Raw genomic sequence first — 4751 nt, forward strand, 5'->3', positions numbered from 1 at the left:
GAAGTCAGAGCTAATGTAGTTCCACTTAAAGGGAAAAACGTTTTTGAAAAAAACGAATAAACACGTTATTGTCGTCGGAGAAAAACACTCAGCCATTGATCTTGAGCATGAGAACAAACGAGTTCTTTGCTTAGAAAATGAAAGAAGGGCTCCAACTCGGATAAAATCAACGAGTATGCCACTAGCTCTCTCACGCGGAAAAGATCTCATTATATCAATCAATTTCAAAATCGTGGGGTATAACCACTCGTTTCGACAATTAACAGTGTCTAAACTTTTGAAGAAAAAGCCACTAAGGGCAAAAGATATTTTTTTAAAGAAAAGGTTTTGAAAAGGTTTGCAAACATAAGAAGGTTTTTGAAAAAGGGAGAAGATTTGAAAATTAAAGAAGGGGAGGAGATGAAGAGGCTATCCTATTGCGTAAAATAAAAGCTAAGGAAAGAAACGGTCTAACCAAATTAAGAAGCCAACACTTGACATTATGAGTCAAGGTAGATTTCCCATCCTTTGGAATATCAATACTAAACCAACATTATCACTTGGGGATCTAGATGAATTTATTATCTTAGCACCACTTTGCATTAAGCACATTAAAATTCTGACAAAAATCAGGCAGAGTAACGACTATTTTCGGGTAAAATTCTTATCTCAATGCCTTGGAATTAACCATCAAGGACTTTCAAGGAAATACCTGCATACACAAACAGACAACAATCCAATGCCAGACAGACAGAATAACAACAGGGTAATAATAGAACAAGGGTCCAGAGGTACTAAGTCCATAAGTCCAAATCTCCAAAATGCTAGGGATAGTAACCAATAGTCCAAAAGAGAGCCTTATGTGTTTTTTAGATTTTTGTTATTTATTAGTGTTTTAGCATAAAAGTAAAGTATGGTCCAAGTGGACAAAGGGAAAATAGCAGAAACATAAACATATGTCCAAATGGACAAAGGAAAAATAGCGGAATGTAAATATGATGAAATGATAAAATAAAGCGATAAAGCGAGAAATATAAAGAGCGGTATAATAAAGTGCGGAAATTAAAGTTAGTTGTTAGATGTTAAAGATAACCATCTTGAAACTTGTCAAGTATGTTATCAAAGTTAGTAAGAAAGATCGATGGTGAGTGAAGGATGTTCTCGGATTTAAGTTCAATGGAACTTTGTCAGAAGCTTGATAAAATCATAGCGACTACACGATAAATTTCCATAAGTCTTAAATCAACCGCATACAATTCTCTTCCATATTTGATCTTTTTTATTCGGGACACGAAATATTGCGCTATGTTAAGCAGATCGCCAAGTGATTTATGTAGAAATCACCCTACAACGAGGCCGGTCAAAACTTTATGTGCTAATGCATGCGAGAGAAATGATATTTAGATCATTCTCCGAAAGCAATACTGCACGAAAAGAAAAAAGGTAATGATCTAGTCTTTACCAAGAATCCTCAAGAATTCTCAAGGTGTTAAGACTTTCATCGATCAAAAGGAAAAAAGGAGAAGAAGAATAAAATCATAAAAGATAATCAACTCACACTATCATTAATATCATTCATCTAATATTATGGATTTGGTCATTTCAAACCTATCAACATCCTAGATCCAATGATATTAATGAAATGGAGGAAGAAGAATAAATGCATAAAAGATAATCAACTCACACTATCATTAATATCATTCATCTAATATTATGGATTTGGTCATTTCAAACCTATCAACATCCTAGATCCAATGAAATTAATGAAGTGGAGGAAGAAGGAAGCCAAAACAAGCATAAAAAAGCAAAAAAAAGCATTCTGCCAGACTGGAAATCGATTTACCTCTGTAGGAAATCGATTTCCTGAGTGCAGAGTTCAATTCTGGCGCAAAAAACAGAGTGGAAATCGATTTACCTCTGTAGGAAATCGATTTCCTGCGCACAGTTTTAAAAAAAAAACAGCATTATGAACTATAAAACTTGAGTTAGGCAAACATACAAACACCTTATGATCACATATCCATTGGAGCACGAATTTTCCACCAAATCACCATCAAATAGGACCAATATAGCATCAAAGATGCATCACATACAAGCACAAAAGAATCACATTATGGTAGATGAAAAAGGATGATGAAAATTACCAATTCTTGAACAAAACTTAGATCCACTTCAATAATCACCAACACAAATCTTGATCTCTCAATAATTGAAGAAAAAAGAGTGAAATGAAAGGTGGCTTAGCTCAAAGTTTGTGAGGTTCAAGGTGTAACTCACAAACTTTATGAAAGAACAAAGAGCTTTGGTGAATTTGGTAGGGATGAGGAGAGAAATTGCAAGGGGTTTGTTGGCTCTCAAAGCTTGAGAAATGAGAGAGTAGAGGTCTCTATTTATAGAATTGGAGCAAGAGTAGTGGTAGTTTGGTCTTTTTGTGTTTGGTAATTAATTTGTGGTTAATTGGTATTTAAGTGGAATTTAAATGGTAAAAAATGGTAAAATGAGGTGTAAGTGGGTTTAATGAAGGGGTTAATTTTGATGAGGTGGAAAATTGGTAAAATGATCAAATAAAAAGGTGCCAAAATGATGTCAAGCTTACCTCCTTATATTTTTTGAATTTTGCGCACAGGAAATCGATTTCCCACAGGGGTAAATCGATTTCCACCTTCAAATTTTCAAAAATTGTTTTCTTGCACTGTTTTGATTTTTGCCCGATCTTTTACTTGTAAAATATAAACAAAAGGGACAAAACATATATTTTTTTGATTTTTGGTTAGTATAAACAAATAAAAGGCTATAAATGCTCGATAATTCCCCTCAGAGATAATCACAGTATCAAAGATAAAGCTTCACAATGGTGCTCTTGATTGATGATTGAATGCAATTGATGTATGATCTTAGGGTCAAAAATTGGGGTATGACACACACAAATAATGAATGATTATGTCTACGTTGTTTGTGTGTATGCATAGATTCAAGGTTGAAGATGATGAGCAATTTTAGTATATGTTTATAGTTTTATCAAATAAAAAATGATGCATGTATGTATTTATAGTGGTGCAAGTTGGAGGAAAAGGGGAAACCTAAAAATGTGAAAAAGGATGCAAATTTTTAGAAAAATAGTAGCATGTGTCGATACATATAAGTCATGTGTCGACCTATGTTAATGCATGTGTCGACCTGTATAAGGTCATATGTTGACACATTCAAACAGAAGCTACAGGCATTAAAACTACAACACATGTGTCGACCTAAAAATTGTATGTGTCGGCACATAGAAGTAATTTCTTCAGTATGTGTCAACCTACAATGTTGTATGTATCGACACATTCAAACAGAAGATACATGCTTTATTATTGCAGTACATGTGTCGACCTATGAAAGGTATGTGTCGACACATTCACTTATGTTTAGAGCAAAAAGTGATTTTTAAAGATTGAAACTGATTTTTAATTTTAGGTAATTAATTTTGGGTTAAATATGTTTGACGTCCCTATAAATATAGCGATTTTTGGTTTTAGTCCCTCTAAAATTTTCCTTCAAACAATGATCCTTCCAAATTTTTCCGTCACTAAATTTGGTCCCTCCCGTTAGTTTTCACTAACGGAGACTTACGTGGCACGCCACGTGGAGAACAGCTGGGCATAAATCTGAAAACCATTGAGATTGCAGGGGTTTTAAACTTCCTCTAAACAAACTCAAAAAATAGAAAAAAAATATTGATTGTAAACTTTTGTGGAACACTTTGCAGCAAGGTGTCATCTTTAGTTTCTTTAATCTAATTCCTGCATAATCAAATAAAGATACAAAACTCGTTGAATCTAAGAAAAAATAACATTTAACCAATATATAAATATTAAAACAGTATCCCATTTAGTACTTTTTTCATAAAATATTCATTTCTTCAGATTTAATCTTGTTATGTTCGTTGCAGCCGTCATGTGCGGAATCTTAGAAGTGTTAGGCGTCGTCGACAACTCTCAGTCCAAACGCGCCCGCATCATCGAACTCTCTCACAGATTGAAATACAGAGGCCCTGACTGGAGCGGTATGTATTGTCATCAAAATTATTACCTTGCTCATCAACGCCTCGCCATTGTTGACCCTACTTCCGGAGATCAACCTCTTTACAACGAAGACAAAACCGTTATTACACGAGAAGTTGAAATAGAATATGACTTCTTATCAATTTCGAACTGTAGTGATTGTGAAGTCATTGCTCATCTTGTAAGTTTTTGAATGAGTTTCATTTTCTGTTATTATTAAGGATTTAGTGTTTTTTATTTATTTATTCAGACTTGTTATTAATATATTTGCATGAAGAACACGGTGAAGAGTTTGTTGATATGCTGATGGGGTGTTCTCATTTGCACTACTTGACAGTACAGATAAAAGTTTTATTGCTGCTCGTGATGCTATTGGAGTTATGCCCCCTTTTTCTTCTTTTTGTAGCATTTTACATTTTCATCTTGGACCCTGTTTGTGTCACCAATTTACTATTTAATTAAACACTTATAGCATAAGTGTTAATTATATAACTACTTAATTTTAAAGATGACACCTTGCTCGCAAAGTGTTCGACAAAAGTTCACAATTAATATTTATTTCTGGGTATGTTTAGAGGAGGTTTAAAACCCCCGCAATTTCAATTGTTTTCAAATTTTTGCCAACTATCCTCCACGTGGCGTGCCACGTAAGCCTCCGTTAGTAAAAACTAACGGGAGGGACCAAATTTAGTAACGGAAAAGTTTGGGAGGACCATTGTTTAAAGGAAA

General features: G+C 34.1%; 1 pseudogene; it reads left to right on the plus strand.

The window, feature by feature from the left end:
• The first annotated feature begins 3915 nt into the window (after positions 1-3915).
• Positions 3916-4480, plus strand: LOC131618771 (asparagine synthetase [glutamine-hydrolyzing] 3-like; annotated as a pseudogene).
• The last annotated feature ends 271 nt before the right edge of the window (positions 4481-4751 follow it).

The sequence above is a fragment of the Vicia villosa genome, linkage group LG7 (assembly GCF_029867415.1).
Source record: "Vicia villosa cultivar HV-30 ecotype Madison, WI linkage group LG7, Vvil1.0, whole genome shotgun sequence".
Classification (NCBI taxonomy): Eukaryota; Viridiplantae; Streptophyta; class Magnoliopsida; order Fabales; family Fabaceae; genus Vicia; species Vicia villosa.